The sequence below is a fragment of the Dipodomys ordii genome, unplaced genomic scaffold (assembly GCF_000151885.1).
Source record: "Dipodomys ordii isolate 6190 unplaced genomic scaffold, Dord_2.0 Scaffold8, whole genome shotgun sequence".
In the NCBI taxonomy this organism is placed as follows: Eukaryota; Metazoa; Chordata; class Mammalia; order Rodentia; family Heteromyidae; genus Dipodomys; species Dipodomys ordii.
The window spans coordinates 19080442-19099827 of NW_012267224.1; the positions used below are offsets into that span (position 1 = coordinate 19080442).

The window sequence follows — 19386 nt, forward strand, 5'->3', positions numbered from 1 at the left end:
GTAAAGAGAGGCTGGAACATGGAGATGCAAATGAGTGCTAAATCCTAATTTATGCTGATGGTGAAGATCTATGGACCATGAGAATGGCCATTGGATGTTTTTTTTTAAAAAAAAGAGTTTACCTTCTTGCCACCAAGGACTTATCTGATGATTCTGTTTAAATGTGCATACTCCTAGGCTTCTTATCACATTTCCTGCTTTATTTTCCTCCATAAGACTTAGCACATTGTAACATAATTCATTACCAAGTTGTATATACTTTGCCTGTAAACTCATGTGCTTAGCTTGTAAGCTCATGAGAGCAGGCTAGTTTTTTTTCCCCTTGCGGTTCTCTGCTGTCTTGATAAACAGTGTAGCAAGTGTTTAATAAATATTTGCTGAATCAAATGAAAGGGTACATTCTCGTTTATCCTCAGCATTTGTAGTGCAGAGGATTTCATGAGGCATCCCTGAAGATTCTGTGTTCAGATGATACATAAGAAAAATGTCACTAACAAGTTGACTTTAAAATTTCTAGATGTAGCTGGCCATTGATGGCTTACATCTGTCATCCTACCTACTCAGGAGGCTGAAATCTGAGGATTACAGTTCAAAGCCAGCTCAGGCAGGAAAGTCTGTGAGACTCTTATCTCCAGTTAACTACCAAAAAGCCAGATGTGGAGCTTAAATGGTAAAGCACTAGCCTTGAGTCAAAAAGCTAAGGGGAAGTACACAGGCCCTGAGTTCAGACCCTAATAGGGGCATACACACATACAAATACACACATACAAATACACACACACACACACACACACACACACACACTCACAGAGTTTTGGAGTTATTAAATCATTAAGGCAATGACCGTATATGTGATATATAAGGATCATATGTGTGATATATAAGGAATAAATTGAAACACTGGGAAAGCATCTAAAATATTGAAATTCAACCAACAGCTGTTATTTTAAGAAGGGTAGAGATGGAAGAAAAGAATAAAACCATCTAGGAGGCCAAAATCTACAAAAGAAGTAGCGTGCGTTTGCTTTCCCAAGCTCGGTAACAGCTTTTTGATTTTAAACACACTCTTCCAAGGTAGCTAGTATTGTATCTATTTTTGTGGACCAGGGCCTCATCCTTAACATTGAGTATCACTGGGATTTAAATCTTGTGTTGCCTGAATCCAAACTTACTCTTTCTCCAAAATTTTGGTCTTTGGGTTCCCCCCAGAACCTTGCAAGAGAGCTGTGACTTTAAAAGATAGCAACTGAGCAGCCGCCTGCTTGTAACTGAAAATGTTAGAACTGAAATGTTCGCAACGTCTGCTCTGCTCCGAGCAGATGTGCTGGCTGCAGACACCCTGTGATGTCTGTGCCCAAATGAGAGATCCCTATCAAGGCCATGAGAAGAAGTTGAGTTTGAGAAGTAGCAGCAGCAGTCGCAGCGATGGCCTCCATCCTCTCTTTTCAACCCATCTAGCACGCCTGTCCGCTGTGGGCTTGCAGCCGCTAGCTGGGCACTTCCTGCTGTTCCTAGCCTCCTATCTCAAACTCCTGTCTGGATTTGCAATCACAGCCCGAAGCGCCTTCTTTAAACATGTTGCCACTGATAGCCAATTGCTGCCCTTGTAGAGTGGATTTGGTTTGCGAAGACAACTGTTTGCAGCTACGTCCAGAGAACCAGGTGGGTGGACATGTTAGGTAATATTTTGAGACAAAATAAGTTGGGGGCTGGGAATGTGGCTTAGTGATAAAGTTGCTTGCTTAGCATGCATGAAGCCCTCGGTTCAATTCCTCAGTACCACATACACAGAAAAACATGGAAGTGGTGCTGTGGCTCAAGAGATAGAGCGCTAGTCTTGAGTATAGAGAGGGACAGAGCCCAGGCCCTGAGTTCAAGTCTCAGGACTGGCAAAAAAACACAGTAAGTTGGGCATAGAATGCAAAGACACTGGTTTTGTTCTGTAGTTTATTAAACTGTCTCTGAAGGATTTTGCTTTAAGAAAAAAGTTCTAAAGCACATCGACAAATGTCTACCATGTTAGAAAGTACATCAGCAATCAAGGATTATTTCGACGAGCACTGTCATTTGACTATATCATCTCTGACAGCCTTTAAAAATATTTATTTAGGGCTGGGAAGGTGGCTCAGTGGTAGAGCGCTTGCCTTGCATGCTCGAGGTCCTGGGTTCGATTCCTCAGCACCACATAAGCAAAAAGAAAAAAAGCTGGAAGTGGCACTATGGCTCAAGTGGTAGAGCGCTAGCCTTGAGCTGAAGAGCTGAGGGACAGCGCCCAGGCCCAGAGTTCAGGCCCCACGACCGGACCCCCAAAAAATATTTATTTATGTGTTTGCTTTATTATGACAATTATGCTGAGACCGGGGCTTGAGTCAGAGCCTGGGCACTGACCGTTAGCTATTTTAGTCTAGGCTGGTACTTTACTGCTTGAGCCACAGATCCATTTGCAGTTTTTTGGTGGTTAATTGGAGATAAGAGTCTCACAGACTTTCCTACCTAGGTTGTCTTTGAACCACAATCCTCAGATCTCAGCCCCCATAGTAGCTAGATTACAAAGCCACTGGCAACTGCCTATGTTTCATAGTCTTTAAACAAGGTTTGAATTATGCAGTGCCCTGGCTTGAGCAATTATCTGAGGCACTATCATCTTCCATTAGGAATTGTGGCTTCGCAATGAAGAAGAACCAAAATGTGAATGAATGTTTTCTTTTTCTTTCTTTCTTTCCTTTTTTTTTTGGTGTCAGTTCTGGGGCTTGAACTCAGGGCCTGGGTGTTGTCCCTGAGCTTTTTCACTCAAGGCTAGTGCTCTACCACTTTGAAACACCTTGCCACCTCCACTGAATATTTCCTTGATAAACATGGTTCCACAAGACCAACAAGCCAGGATAAAACAACAACAGATAATCTGATAATCTAAGGTTAATGGAAATCAAAAAGCAATATGCTCTGTTACATTCTATAGGAGGGAAGCTAGCTGATGTTTGAAATGATATTCTTACCTGGCTAGGCAGCCTGTTATCTGTAATGAGTTGGAATGCACAAGGAGGAAGTCACTCATGAAATGAATAACCTGCGGCATTCCTAAGATAGCTCAATATTTAGAATTTTAAGGTGTACTTTATGAGCCTAATCTTACTCTGCAAGTGACACCTCAGAATTCGGATCTTACGCTGAAGATGAGTTAACATTTTATATTTCCCATCATTAAATCTCGATCAGAAGGGAATGACATTTTGTTTTAATGCAGTCATTTATCATTTAGTTGGGAGCTAGATATGAATAACTATAGTATTGTCAGGTGCTGGTGGCTCACACCTGCAATCCCAGCTACTCAGGAAGCTGAGATCCGAGGATCGCAGTTAGAAGCAGGACTAGGCAAGAAAATCCATGAGACTCTTATCTCCAATTGACCACCAAAAGGCCAGTAGTGTAATTCAAGTGGTAGAGTGCCAGCCTTGAAGAAAAAAGCTCAAGGACCACAGAAATGAGGGACAAAGGGTGAACAAATGCAGCAGTGGTACTCACTGGACACTATGTTGAAAATGAACTATACAACTTGTGGGTGGAGATGGGAGGGAAAAACTGGGAGAAAAGGAGGGAAGGGGTGACATTATCCAAAAGAAATGTACTTTTTACCTGACTTATGGAACTGTACCTCCTCTGTATGTCACTTTTATAATAGCAGTTCAGAAAAAAAAAGGCTTTGAGATAGCACTCAAGCTATGAGTTCAAGCCTGAATGCTAGCACACCCACACAAAGAAAAATTATAGTGTCCTGGGATTAAAACTGAAAACAGGAGGACAAGATTTGGATGTATTTCCTATCTGAAGTGGCATGTCACAGAGGAGGGTCTGTGTCAACATGAAAAGCTATGGAAGCTAAGGCATTTTGGTTAATAGAGTACCAGAAAGAAGTCAGGCGCTGGTAGCTCAGGCCTGCAAGCCTAGTTATTCAGGAGGCTGAGATCTGAGGATTGTGGTTCGAAGCCAGTAGGGTTAAGAAAGTCTGTGAGACTCTCATCTCTAATTAACCACCAGAAAACTGGAAGTGGAGCTGTGGCTCAAAGTGATAGAGCACTGGCCTTGAGCAAAATGTCTCAGGGATAGGGCCCAGGCCCTGAGTTCAAGCCCTATGACTGACGAGGAGTCGGGGGGGAGAGACAAATAAAAACAAAACTAGTAAGAAAATGTATGGCTGGAGTGGGTAGGTGTGGGGAGCATTGAGCTTAATCTAAGTCAGAATAATTCAGTAAAAGATTCCTGATTCAAGTTCCCACCTTTGCTTTTTGAAGACTGCTACGTGTGAGTTCAGGGCACAGAGCTGTCACATGATTGAAAACATTCCATTTAAAAGCTCCTTATTCTCAGGAGACCAAGAAAAACGAGCTCTTCTCTGTGGCTGTATCAGAACGCACTCCAAGCAAAGATGTCTCTCAGAAAGACTTCACTTTTTCACTTTCCCCTATCGATTGCCTATGTCTGAGAATCTCAGAGTGAAGCTCAGCGCTGAGGAAAAGTTGGGGCTCAGCTGCTTCTCTCTCCCTGCTCTGCCCTGTGACGCAAGCAGAGACCAAAGCCAGGAGAAATGATGGGTTGAGTCTTGGTCTTGCTTTTCAAAAGCTTTACAGTCTTTTGAGATCCTGTCTGTTAAAAGGTTTTAAGATGTCACAGGATGGTTGGGAGGTAGCTAAGAGCATCAAGCTTTTGGTCAGCAAGTGATGACTGAGTGATTGATTATCCATGCCTGTGCTACCTCTGTAAGCCAGGCCAGGCCTCCGGTCTCTTGCTTGGTAGTCATACTGAAGGGTTGACCGGTGAATACAATGTGATGCCATGCCCATAATTCCCCTCCTGCCTGCCATTCTCAAGTGTCTAGGACTTCCCCTCACTTCTGTGCCCTGGCTGTCGTATACCATGGCAGAAATAACACACTGAGAGTAGTGTGTGTGTGTGTGTGTGTGTCTGCAGCAGTATTTTAAGTAATTTGCTTTTTCCCCGTGTAACTACCTCTATAACTCAGTTCAAAGAATGAGAGGAAGGAAGAGGAGAGAGAAAGAAAAATGCATTAAAAAGAAATGTCTCACTGGGTGCTGATGGGTCAGGCCTGTAATCCTAGCTGCTCAGGAGGCTGAGATCTGAGGATCTGAGTCCATGAGACTCTTACCTCCATTAAACGAACAAAAAGCTAGAAATGGATCTGTGGTTCAAAGGATAGAATGCTATCCTTGGGCAGAAGCAGCTCAGGGACAGTTCCCAGACCCTGAGTTCAAGCCCCAGGATGGGCAAAAAGGAAAAAAAAAGATACATTTCTAGGAAAGCAAGTTAGACCTGTCTCCCTCTGAAATTGATCTGTACGTGAAGCCTGGAAGAGAGTGAGAGGCAGTAGGGAAAGCCTCCCTCTGGGAGCAGGAGACAATGCTTGGCTCTTTATGATTGTCAAATGCTGGCCATCCCCAGACAGAGAGAAGGCATCCTTCACAAAGGAAGCGTGCTCAGGGGATCTTGCAGCCAGCCCCGTCCGAGCCCCTTCCCAGCCTGCTTCTGAGATAACTCTCAACCCACAGCAAGGTGAGACACTACACAAGGCAGAGGCCCTCAGCTTCTAAACCAGGCTGCAGTGCTTCTTGCTTTTTTTCCACCAAAAAGCCGAGCAGCCTCATATTCTACTGGAGGGGTGCTCCATGGAGCCAGCTGTCTTTGTCCCTCTGCTAGTCTATGGATGGTACGTGCTGCGAGGACTCTGAGAAGCCCACTGGATTTTCTGCTGGATGCACATTCACTGCCACTTCAAATCTTTTAGACGATTGCGTGAAATCTGTGTGTGTGTGTGTGTGTGTGTGTGTGTGTAGTGGAGTTTTAACTCTGGACCTCACATTCTTGCTTAGTTTTTTCTGCTCAAAGATTTTCCTAGTTCATTGGAGTCTCATGGATTTTCCTGTCTGGGCTGGCTTTGAGCCATGATCCTCAGATCTCAGCCTCCTGAGAAGCTAGGATTACTAGCATGAGCAATCAGCACACTGCTGAGAGAGCGCTTTAACCTTCCTTTCTCAGACCATTTTTTCCGGGATCCAGCCACAGTCCACTCTATAGATTTCTAGAGTTGTGTTCGATGAACTGTTTGATGAGATGAAATCAACCGAAGGATGTGCTTGACAAAAACCTGTTGCTGGCCGAATTTAGTGTAAGGATGGTGTTTTGCCTTCGCCACGAGGTCCTCTTGGAAATGGGTTGATTTAGACCCAAGGGTCTAACCCCAGGATTTCCACATATTAGATCTTGGTCCCTCACCCCAAGATGCCAAATTAGGAGATGTGGTAACAGGCAGAGAAAGAAGATTTATTACGTGGCAGCCACAGGAAGAGAGCATTTCAGCACAACTTCAGCCATCTTTGGGGTGCGTACATGGGTGCTACGCTTGAACAGACAGAGAACTGGGGCAGGCAGAGTGATGCACGATGAGACAACATGCCTGGTCACAGGTGTGGCCTGGTGGTCGCTATCTCAGGCTGTTTCCGGAAAAGTGGCAGTTATCACTTCATGACTGGAAGGGAGCTGGAGCCGCCGGCTGCTGTCTGGCCTGAGCTTTGGCTGTTCTGTTTCTTTAGAGCAGGGCTGCCTTTTGCCCCACGTTGATTAAAAAAAAAGACGCCATTGCCTGTCCCAGTGGCAGTTTGCCTTGGGTCACCGAAGTCTTACTGGGAAATCCTGCCCTAGATGGAGTCTTGGATGATTGATAAGTGTCTGCAGGAGTAAAAAGACACAGATATGAAGTAGTGGGGTGGGGTGGGAGCTCGGTGACCCAGCGTTTCACTTTTTTTAAACTTCGTTGTTGTTGTTGTTGTTTATACCTTTTAGCTTTTTGTTCTGCTTTTAGTGGATGCTTGGGCCTCACAAAAGCAACTTTTCAGCACCTCTTACAGTCTCTGTGAGAATCCAGTGGCAATTTCTCTTAGTCTCAGCCTAAGGAAGCCAGGACTAAGATCACATTAATTTCTCCCCAGTGAGCACCCAATTTTCTGTGGCGTTTGAGTCTTGCTTCTTACGGGTTGCCCATAAGCCTCAAGCCACACGGCAGACATTTGCTGTTTAATCATACCCTTCATGTTGGTTTATCTTTTCGTGTGTGTTTATTTCTCTTGGCCTCATTATTTCCTTTCAGTTTTTAGCTCATCTTATCTGGTCCAGCTGTAGGTACAAGATATATTACAAGTGGCTTTAAATATTTTGACTAAAGAAAAGGTAAATAAAGGACCCAACACACCATGTTCTACTCACTTCATAATGTTACACTAGTGATTAGAGTTTCCACAGAGAATTTTCTAGAAGGATAATGCGCCTATCAGAGAACTCAAAGGTTTTAATTGGCAGAGGTATCCCACTGGACTTTAACAAGTTCCTATTTGGGTTCATGTAAGAGACTCCTGTGGTCGGGCACCAGTGGCTCATGCCTGTAATCCTAGCTACTCAGGAGGCTGAGATCTGAGGATCGCGATTCAAAGCCAGCCTGGGCAGGAGAGACCGTGAGACTCCTATCTCCAATATACCACCAGAAAACTGGAAGTGGCACTGTGGCTCAAGTGGTAGAGCCCTTGCCTTGAGCTGAAGAGCTGAGGGATAGCGCCTAGGCCCAGAGTTCAAGCCCCATAATGGACAACAACAAGAGTCTCTTGTGGGCTTGGGGGCCATGTGATCATCTCTATGAGTACTTATCTTCTTCCATTTCTTCCCTTTATCACTGTGCCCCAGGATCATTAGCCTTTCACTATCTTGATTAAGTCAAGCCCTTTTGTACCTCCTAGCCTTTGCACACACTATTTGCCTCTGTTTGGAATGTTCTTCCTCCGTACAGAGGGGTTACAATTACATGGGCAAGGTAATGAGTACATTTCTTATCAAGCATTGTTGCCTCCTCCTTTGTTTCCCCTTCCCTTCCCATCCCTTTTCATCCGCGCCCCACCCCCCAAAGTTGTAAAGTTCGTTTTTCGACATAACGACTTGTACATCTCATTGTTGCAATGGGTCCACCTGTATCCCTATTGAAACAAGTTGTTTTTTCCCTTCCCCTCCACAAATTAAACCAACATCAAATACAATGAAAGCACGGGTTATACCATGGGGGAGGGACATACAAAGCAACAAAAGAATCATCTTATAATATGTTAGAAACAATCACAAGAAAGAAAAAACATTTGAATCCTTATCTTGGGGTTCATTTCACCTAACATCACCTTATCTGACCTTTTCTGCTGGACTCAGATTTATACTAGTTATTGCAAATAAGGGAAACCTGGAATGCTCTTCCTCTTATTCCCCTCAGGCCCCCTCCTTCTCACCCAGTAGACCAGCAGCCTCACTTTCAAATGTCAATGCCAATACCCAATCTACACCCGTGAAATGAAATTCCTTACAGATGCGATTCCAGCAGCTGGTGTACTGAACAGACCTCTCAGATAACACTTTTTCTTTTTGGTCACTTGTGGGGCTTGAACTTAGGGACTAGGCTCTGACCCTGAGCTCTTTATTTCTCAAGGCTAGCATTCTACCTCCTTGAGCCACAGCGCCACTACTGGTTTTTGGGTAGTTATTTGGAGATAAGCGTTTCATGGACTTTCCTGCCCAGGGTTGGCTTTGAACCGTGATCCTCAGATCTCAGCCTCCTGAATAGCTAGGATTATAAGCATGAGCCACTGGCAACTGGTAGACTTCTCAGGTGATTCTAAGTTTCATCTTCAATGTCACCTGCTGAAGACCTCCTCTAGGATTCAGTCATTATTCTGGCATCTGATGTGGCCTCTTTTCTTGTTCCTTTCTAATGGTTGCCATAATTATCAATGATGGAATTTATGTGAACCTTTTTGTTTGGTTTCCCAGCCCCTTCCCTAGGACTGAGGTGCTGTAGGGACAATGGACACGTATTTTGGCCTTGGTACTTCTCTACTGCTACCCCGCAATACAGGATCTGGAGTCTGGGGTATGTCTTCAGCTCCGTCCCAGAACTGGACATTGTGTCTCAACTCACAGGCCCTCTGTTCTCCATGTGGGTGTGTGCTGGTGTACCAGTATTGGGCTTGAACTCTTGTACTCTTTTTTTTTTTTTTTTTTTGGTCCAGTCATGGGGCCGCAACTCTGGGCCTGGGCGCTGTCCCTCAGCTCTTCAGCTCAAGGCTAGTGCTCTACCACTTGAGCCACAATGCCACTTCCGGCTTTTTTCTTTTTGCTTATGTGGTGCTGAGGAATCGAACCCAGGGCCTCAGGCATGCAAGGCAAGCGCTCTACCACTGAGCCAGTTTCCCAGCCTCGAACTCTTGTACTCTTGTTTAGCTTTTCCACTCAAGGCTGATGCTCTAACACTTGAGCCACACCTCTACCTCTGGCTTTATGTTCGTTAATTGGAGATCACAGTCTTTCGAATTTGTCTGACCAGGCTAGCTTTCAACATGAGCCTCAGATCTCAACAACCTCCTGAGTGGCTAGGATTATAAGCGTGAGCCACCATGCTCTGCTTTCTATTTACATTTGTGGACTTCAGTGGCATTGACATTATTCTGATGGCACACAGACATTTTGACCAGACATCACCCTTGACAGTAGTAGTTATAATGATTCCGGGAGTCAAAGCTCAGGGATTATGGGTGTGTTAGTTGGTTTAGGCGGTTAGTTTGGCTATGATCTAAGTAATTGCAGATGGCCCCTGCACCTGGATGTCATAGGGGACAAGACAGGCAATCTGGGTTTTTAGGCAAATTATGAAACCTAGAGGAGTCTGAAAACAACACAGAGCCCGGTGGGTCCCCACACAGGTGTGGGTGCCGGATCAGTGACTGAGCCCGACTTTTCCAAATTATTACTCAGCAGTTACACATAAAGCAAGCACCACACGGTGGGTCACAGGTTCAGCAAGCTAACGGTAAGTTCGAAGGGACTTTTCCTTAGGCTCGATTTAGCTAAGGCCAGTCAGGGCAGGAGATTTCTTTCTTTCTTCTTTCTTCTTCATATCCTTGAGGAACCATCCTGGATTTTCCCTCTTCCTTTTTTCAGTTGCTTATCAACGATTTGTTGAAGGAAAATGCACGAAGTGTTAGGGAGACAGATGCAAGCCTGGGGGTAAGGAAGAAGGCTAAATTAAACACCAATCCAGCATCCGCCAACAAGGCCTTGTTCTTTGTGCCTCTTAGCTGGGTAGTTTGCCTATTCTCCTGGAGAGAAATGTGGGACACTGCCCTCCCTCCCCAACCCCACACAGATGAAACCCCTTCTGCAGAGAAGCCCGTGACAGGAAATCAACGGCCGCACAGGAACTTGCTAATCGCTTTGGTTCCTGCTGTCTTCCTCAGAAGCGCAGCACACGCTGTGCTCAGCCCAGCACACACTGTGCTCAGCCCAGCATCTAGGCTGAGATCTTTTCCCAGCCCAACTTCATACTTTTAGTTCTTGTAATGTGAGTCAGTCACAGTCTGGGAGGAAAAGAAGGCAGATCCCAGAAGGAACTTACCTCAAGAAAAGGCTTTGACTCCACTGGTTTTTGACCTACCTGTGCCTACCAGCCAATTGGACTTCTGGAGTCAGTCATTTTGGTATGGAGAAATTTCTTTGATATTTTACCACAGGTAAGACTTTCGCCTCTTTGAAAATATTTCTTTAGGATCAATGGCCATCTTTGTGATTGTATTTGGCTTTTACTTTAGGCTAACTATTGTAATAACCTGGGTTTATGGATTATAAAGTATGGAACCAATTTACAGCAGGAAGGTAGTTAGTTATTCCATCCCGCCACCCCCCTCCCCCGCCCCGCTCCTTCCACAAAGTCCTGACTAGAATCCTAGTTTTTGAATCATTACAGATGGTGAGAGATAACTGAATTCAACTCTGTGGATAGTTTAAATATCGCCCTGTGCATGAACTAGACCTAAAGGTTCTAGCTTGTGTAGGTATCAATTTTCACATTTTCCAGTTATGAAGAGAAGCAAAATCAAAATCAAAATGGTGTGCATTTGGATCTGGACTTCCTACCTTCATTGTTTCCCCTATTACCAAATGCTATCGTCCTCTTTACTAAAAGGGCTGTGTGATGTACAAATATGTATTTGTGAGTTCAATTTAGTTTTTGATTGTGGTTGATTTCCCTTTGTACTGTGAAGTACCAATTAGTAGCCCAGAATGTAATTTAATGAAGTTTAGGAAATCACTGGTTCTAGGGGTTATGCTGAATTAAAGCTGCCATTGATGTGTTCAAGTGAGCGACAAATAATTGATCATTTACTGGCTGTAAATTTGTGTTATGTAGGACGTTAGATCCGAGTGCCAGGGGTTCATGCCTTTAATCTTAGTTACCAGGGGAATGAGAGCTGAGGATTGAGGTTTAAAGCCATCCCAGGCAGGAGAGTTTGTGCAACTCTTATCTCCAACTAACTGGCCAAAACCCAGAAATGAAGCTGTGGATCGTGTGGTAGAGTGCCAGCCTTGAGTGAAAAGCTAAGAGACAGTACCCAGGCCCTCAGTACAAGCTCCAGTACTGGTATGCGCGCATGTGCGGATGCAAGCATGTGCGCGCACACACACACACACACACACACACACACACACACACACACAAAAACAATCTGTTCTTTGAAGGGCCTTAGAATGTAGTAGTCATGTTAAGAAGAAGCGTTAGGAAACTGCAAGCTGGGAATGAAGTGATGAAACTGTGTAGACTTTAAGAGTTAGCCGAGTTCCAAGAAGGGGCCTGGGGTCAAGGAACATAAAGGCTGTGGAGGGAAGTGAGCTTGAGCAGATGGAGAAGAGAAGGAAGAAGAGAAGGGGAGGGCCATTTTACACTGGGAGGACCTTGGGGGCCTTAGTATAAGGGGAGTCGGATTGGGGGTGACCAGCCCAGTTGAAGATACTAGCTGAGAAGAAAAGAAAGTTTGTTCTACCCTAGCAGGAAACAGGATGAGAGAGGTAGGTGGGGATACGTTAGGGGGGACTCTGAGGGCCAACAGAGCAGAACAGATGATTTTCTACTCTCCTCATGCTTCTCCTTATTAACCATCACAATTCCATTTGAGGAGAGTTGGGACATCTTTGCCTCTTTGTCCTTGGGGTGGCTTTCTGCATCCCCATGTCTATCTATGACCCCCATCTATTCTCTACGAGTTTTCCTTGGTGCATCCCTCATTCAGAGAAAGGCCTGGGGAAACCCCACTTTTTTTTAGGAGACCCTTTTTCATCCTGTAATTAAAGTGGCAGTCCTCTGGAAGGAAGTTGGTAGACAGATAGGCAGCTCTTTATTCGAACGCTAGTCTCAAAATGCCACGAACTTTGTACTACTTGCTTGGCATAGCTGAATGAGATGTCAGGACACGCTGCTATTTTGTTTCTGGCCATTCCTTTAGATAGTCAGTACATAGTGTTTCCTGGGTCATAGCGAACATCAGAACAAACACACAGTAAGGTGAATGAGAACTGAGTCTGTGGAGCCAGATTGTCTGTCTTGTGTTGAATCCTGGTTCTATCATTTCTGGACTGTTACTTAGATGCTCCTGTGTTCAGATTCTTTAAAAAGTCTATAAAATAACTCTGAGTACAGTAATAAGGAAATTGGTGATATTGAAGAGAGGCTGGAAATTAATATTCTTGAGTGCTGAATACAGATGGACCAGACACAGAGATGAAGGGTTTTATAGTGGTAACGTAGATGCAAAAAGAAAACCAAAATAGGAATTGATTATTTTCAAGACTTTCTGTACTGGTTTCTCAGGCATATGAAAGTACTGTGTTTTCTTTGCAAGCATCTGGGTTGGTGTTGCTCTAATGCTTTGGACAAAATTAGATGAGTGGAAGCAGAAGTTGATGGAACAGCATTTCCTACTTGACTAGCTTAAATTAAGTTATTTAATTTTAGAGCATTTTGATTTTAGGGCTAGCAAGCCATAGCTAAAAAACCCATTTCTATTCAAGAGTTCAGGTCATTTTGACCATGAATGCTCAAAGTGCTATGTGGGCTCTGGATATTTGGGTCTGGGCAAATGCTAAGATTAAAAAGCATCCTGTTTGCTCTTTTTTCACTCTAGATTAAATTAAATTAGCAAGACCTCTTTAAAAAATTCAGGTACAGCTGGATGCTGCTGGTGGCTCATGTCTATAATCCTAACTATTCAGGAGGTTGAGATCTGAGGATTGAGATTTGTAGCCAGTTGGGGCAGAAAAGACCATGAAACACACCCCAAAAAGCAAGAAATGGTGATGTTGTGGTTCAGGTGGTAGAGCCCTACCCTAGTCTTGAGCCCAAAAGCTTAGGGACAGTGTCCAGCTCCTGATCTCAAGCCCTAGGACTGGCAAACACACACACACACACACACACACACATACACACACACATCGGTGCAGCTAGTCTGTTAATTATGCACGAGATTCTCAATTACGTGTTCAGGGCACTTCATTCAAATAGTGATACTGTTTTCTTTCTATGGACCCACTGAAGACACAAGAGAGGAAATTCTGGGGCTCTGGGGCTTGTAAAGGATGCATATAACTGAGAGTGAGGAGCCAGAAGGGAGGCTGAGGGCAGCATGATCATATTAGGGATTGGGGTGCATGGTGGAGAAGAGGATTGGGGAGAGGAAAGGAATGAATAGCGGTAGGAGAGAACGACAGAAACACAGGGCCCCTCCATGGCCCTTAGTCATTTGACACCAACAATTGCTTGAGTGCCCCCAACAACTTCATCATGGTTTGTACAAAAAAAAATGGTTATGCCTTGGGCTGGAGGCATGGCTCAGTGGTATTGTGCCAGCCTAGAAAGTATAAGCCTCTGAGTTCAAACATCATGTTCCTAAAACCTGGGTCATGTTCAGAGATAATGCTTTTTCTGATCCAGGTCTGCCTGAACATAAACCACATTGAGATCTTTTAAGAATTAGGAATTCTTATTCTTTCTATCTTAGTCCTTAGGATTCAGGAATATATATATATATATATATATATATATATATATATATATATATATATGATTAAAGAATCTAATTCCTAAAATGACTCAGAGTGGTGATTTTGCAGGTAGCAATTTGAAAATCATCGATCCAGAACTCTGCTGCCCATGGCCCAAACCAAGATGACAAACTGAGTAAGTATTGAAAGTGGTGAGTCCTTTTGGTCTTGATTGTGATGAGTCTGCACGCAGAGCGTATTTCCTCTGCTTGTAAGTTATTCCTTGGGATGAGTTCCTGGGTAGGAGATGATTAGGTCAAGGTTGTGAGGATTTTTAGCTCAATCATATTTACATTTTTGCTGTTGTTGTTGTTGTTGTTGTTCATCATGGGACTTGAACTGAGGGCCTAGGTGCTGACCCTGAACCTTTTTTGCTCAAGGCTAGCACTCTACCACTTTGAGCCACAGCTCCACTTCTGATTTTCTGGTTGTTAATTGACGATGAGAGTCTTACAAACTTAACTGCCTGGGCTGGCTTCGAACCTCAGTCCTTAGATCTCAGCCATCAGTGCCTAACTTCATATTTACATCTTAACACACCAACATAGGCCACTTTCTTTTAAACTGTCAAGCCTTATGCACTGGGATCTTATACGATCACCCTGGTAGAGAACAAAGAAAAAAAATTGCCTTCATGGAAGGAACCGCCCCCTCACCTTTCCATCTTTCTTTGTCCCCCAAAAATAGAATATTAATAAATTATTGTTGGGAGAAATTTCTAGAGCATTATTGAAATCTCAGTGGCTTCTTACAACAAATGTTGGAGCCTTCTTATCTCTACATTTAGTTTCTTGGAAAATTGAAGTCGGCTGTGACCTCTTCTCTATTTCGTGGAAAAGAAAACCAAGGAAGTGAGCGGTGAGGGGACAGGTAGTGTGGTTCTTGCACTCTGCGGCGACTCCACATAATCCTCCATTCAGTTTATTGCCAAAGTAAGTGAATGATTGAGCAGTGTGTAACGTGAATGGGTGCAGTGGGTAGGCATTTCATTGACTGAGTAGGAGCGAGTCCTCCCATTCTAGCCTTTTTTATTTGCATTATGGTTTTTTCATCATTTACATAATCTGCTGACCTAATAGTAAGGTCATAACTTGTAGAACAGGTGTGAGGAAGGTCAATTTTCAAAGGCTTTAATGAAAAAAAAAAGAAGTGCTCTTGCAAAATATGAACTGAAATATTTCCAGTGGTATTCTAGCGCCAGACTGTACTTGCTTGCAAAAGCAGGTTGTAATATTTCCAGAAATTTTGCAAGCCAGTGAAATTCTTTAGTCCCATCTATCTGTATGGTGGAAATATGATATTATAGTCTGCTATTTTATCATCTCTTCATTCTCCATTCAGTGATGTTGTATTGAGAGGTAAAAAATTGGCAATAAGAAGAGTATTTACACCATCAGCATAAATCAGTATCTACATCATTGAGTTCAAAGCCAGCCTAGGCTACACAGCAAGACCTGTCTCAAAGACAAATGGCAACAATAGCAGGACACAGAGCAAGGACAGAAAATGTCTTAGGAAGAGAGAAATGTTGATCTCAGAGGTGAGCAAAATAGGTGTGAAAACAGTTCTAATGAGAGGATCTGATTCTTTTTTTTTGGGCGGGGGAGTCCGGTCATGGGGCCTGAACTCTGGGCTTGGGCACTGTCCCTCAGCTCTTCAGCTCAAGGCCACTTGAGCCACAGCACCATTTCCGGCTTTTTTCTTTTTGCTTATGTGGTGCTGAGGAATCAAACTCGGGGCCTTGAGCATGCAAGGCAAGCAAGCGCTCTACCACTGAGCCACCTTCCCAGCCCCAGGATCTGATTCTTCTAAAGCATGGACTCTCCAATTCTACTGTGTGTAAGAATCATTTAGGATCCTCTGGAAAGGGGATGTGTTAACAAATACAGCATCTTAGATTCTACTTCCATGCATTCCCAAAGTGTGGGAATGGCAAGAAGGTGCATTTAACAAGTCTGATGGCAATGGTCTGTAGATCTTATTTTAAGAAACACTAAGAGACTAAAGGTAATAGTTTGGTTTGGTCCAGGGAACATATGTCTGTGTCCTGTGCATGCGTGTAGAGAGTGAAAGTGGAGAATGAGAGAGAGGTTCACAATCCAAGAGCTTATAATGTGAAGAAAATATGAGAACAAAGATATATGCATTTGTTATAGAAGCAAATTTAAGCCAGGAGGCTATGCTTAGGATACATCTTAAAGGATATTTCCTTCCACAGGCAAAGAGCTTTTGTCAGGCATTTGAAGCAACTGGGAATAGTTATGAACAGGGGAACTATAAACAAAGCGAGATGATCAGAGGTGAGCTTGAGGATACACCTATAATCCTAGCTACTCCGGAGGCTGAGATCTGAGAATCCTGGTTCAAAACCAGCCCTAGCAGGAAAGTCTGTGAGACTTTCATCTTCAATTAACCACCAGAAAACCAGAAGTGGAGCTGTGGCTCAAAGTGATAGAGCACTATCTTTGAGCAGAAAAAGAGACAGTGCCCAGACCCCGATTTCAAGCCTCATGACCGGCAATAATAATAATAATATGTGATATGTAGTAAATCTATATAATGGTAATGGATGTTCATTGTAGCAAATGCAACTTATGCTTTTAGCTTAAGTACACTTGAATGTTTTATTTGGAAATCTAATTGTCATTATCCCCCGACATATAAAGTCTATTGTGAAGAGCTTAAACATGGCTTCATAATGGAACAGAAATGCAGGTGATGCCGAAAAAGAATTAGTTGAATTAGCAAAGGGCAACTATGACCATCTTTCCTGAGGCTCTTTCTTCTAGTTGTCTTTTCTTCATTTTCATCCTCTGCATCTCAAGAAGAAGTATGTAGGTTATGGTGATCTTTCTATTAAATTCTAGGGTGCTGAAACTATCTGGAGAGTTTTCACATGGCAGCGTGTGTGTGTGTTGAGGAGAGTCCTATGTAAATTTGGATCGAAAGTTCAAAACCAAATTAATAGTTTTGAATTTTCTTAAGGACTGCCATCCAGGGAAGACCCATTATGTATGTAGATGGGAAAAAAAAGAAAAGTTTTTCCTCCAACTGGGGCTAGATGCCTTTGGTTTCAATTTGAAGTTTAGATCCCTAGATTGTTACTTGTACCCAGGGGGGAAAAAACCAACACCAATTTAAGCTCATGTCCTTTTCTTAACATATGACAAGCCAACCAATGAGTTTACATTATCTCAAGTTTTCTCTGACTGACCTTTCTTTGGAGGACTGAGATGGTTCTGCTTAAAAGTATTTCTTGCATTCACTCATGCTATTTGGAGTTTAAACATCCATGGTCCTTCCTTTGTAAATTTATTACTGATGGTTTGAATGTCTCAGAAGGGTATAGCTCATTATTTTATCCACCCATTATAGTCACTGTTTTGTCTTTGCCAATTTTGAATGTGCAATAGTTCTTAAGTACTGTATCACTAATACAACCAATGACCGAGTACAATATAGAATATATAACAAATTTTGTTAAGTGTTTATGTCTGGCTTAGAAACCTCTAGATTGTTATCAGTGTTTTTCTTTTCTTATAAATATTGGCCAAAAGTAACATTGACAAATAATATCACCAACCAGTCAGGGAAAAGAGCCTCTCTTCACTTACTAGGCACCATTTTACAGTGTGTTTTTGCATTATTGTGGATGACTTTAGAAGGCCTCTAGCTTGTTAGGCAAGCATTCTACCACTTCACTGATACCCTCCCCACACCCCACACCCAGCAAACCACTTTTAATGATGCTGGAGTTATTAATAGGTTTGTGAATGTCTTTTTAAACCAAGAGAGTTCAGTTTATGCTAGTCTAGAATGTAGGTAAAATGTAAAATTTTCTATTTTTTTTTTTGTCGGTCGTGGGGCTTGAACTCTGGGCTTGGGCGCTGACCCTCAGCTCTTCAGCTCAAGGCGAGCGCTCTACCACTTGAGCCACAGCACCACTTGTGGTTTTCTAGTGGTTTATTGGAGATAAGAGTCTCACGGACTTTCCTGCCTAGGCTGGCTTTGAATCATGATCCTCAGATCTCAGCCTCCTGAGTAGCTAGGATTACAGGCGTGAGCCACCGGCACCCAGTGATAGATGATTATTTCCATATTCTATAATGCCAAGAGATTTCCAAAGGGATCCTTTGAGAAGTACTTTTTTTTCTTATTCATCTTACACATTCAATTGGGGGAATGACTGACTTTTTTTTGCTATCGATCTTCTTGTATTTTTTAAGTATAATTTCATTGTTATTAAGGTGTTATACAGAGGGGTTGCCATTTCGTAAGTCAGGCAATGAGTGCATTTCTTTTTTGGACAGTGTCACCCCTTTGTTCACTCCAGTGTCTCCTTCCCATCCCTGCCCACCAGTTGCATAGTTCATTTTCCACAGAGTGTCTATGGAATTCTATAGACATTTGTACGTATATTTGTATGGCATTCCTTGTTCCTTTCTGCATTCCCTCTTTGCCTACCCTAAAAAGACAAAACAAAACCAAAAATAAAAAACAAACTTCAAAAGACATTCCTATTAGTTAAATCGTAATTGTATTCATTGTGGCTTGTATCATTTCATCAGCATTTTCCAATAGTACCTGCTATCTAAAAATATTCACTTCAAATGCTGAATATTAGTTGGAACATTATAAAATTCTTTCAAATGTGAGTAGAATCTCGTAGAATCTTTTTTTTTCATTTGTGCAATATTCCTGATTCCATTTTGCGTGCGTGTGCACATGCATGTACGTGTGTGCGTGTGCACATGTGTGTACATGTGTACGCTTCTTTCTGGCCTTGGCTTAGCGATAACTCATGGTCATGTTAGGACAACATTGATCAGAGTAGATGGGAGTTGGTCGTAGACACATAGGGAGTCAGCAATGCTTTTGGATGAGTAAGAGTAGGGTACGTTCCTCCATGTCACAAGAAGTTGCGTTTCTAGTACTGGCTCAAGTGTACCATGAGGCTATCCACAATGCTGTTATATCATAGCTCGGGAGATGACAGCCGTGGCTCTGGGGTGTTGTCTACATGCCAGAATGTGGACTGCACACGGTGGGGAAGGGGAGTAAGTCGGCAGGGGCAGAATCTTCTTTTGTTGTTGTTGGTGGTGGTCGTGGGGCTTGAACTCTGGGCCTGGGTGCTGTCCCTCAGCTCTTCAGCTCAAGGCGAGCGCTCTACCATTTGAGCCACAGCACCATTTCCAGTTTTCTAGTGGTTTATTGCAGATAAGAGTCTCATGGACTTTCCTTGCCCCCCCCCCCCGGGCTGGCTCTGAACCATGATCCTCAGATCTCAGCCTCCTGAGTAGCTAGGATTACAGGTGTGAGTCACCGGCGCCTGGCTTGGGGGGCAGAATCTTTTTAAGAAAGATCTCGGGGGGCTGGGAAGGTGGCTCGGTGTTAGAGCGCTTGCCTTGCATGCCTGAGGCC

At 43.4% G+C, this 19386-nt stretch overlaps 1 protein-coding gene across 5 annotated transcripts in view; it reads left to right on the forward strand.

Annotated features, from left to right (window-relative positions):
* The first annotated feature begins 1412 nt into the window (after nt 1-1412).
* The window catches only part of Rhoh (ras homolog family member H), a 34008-nt gene continuing 16034 nt past the window's right edge, over nt 1413-19386 (forward strand). The window contains exons 1-2 of one of the 5 annotated variants that reach the window (XM_013009137.1): nt 1413-1662; nt 14035-14101. The gene's annotated coding sequence lies outside the window, so the exon portion shown is untranslated. Of the gene's footprint in view, nt 1663-9801; nt 9905-10355; nt 10605-11891; nt 11938-14034; nt 14102-19386 lie in introns of those variants that run through there. The other 4 variants (XM_013009136.1, XM_013009135.1, XM_013009138.1 and 1 more) reach the window with 4 other exon arrangements.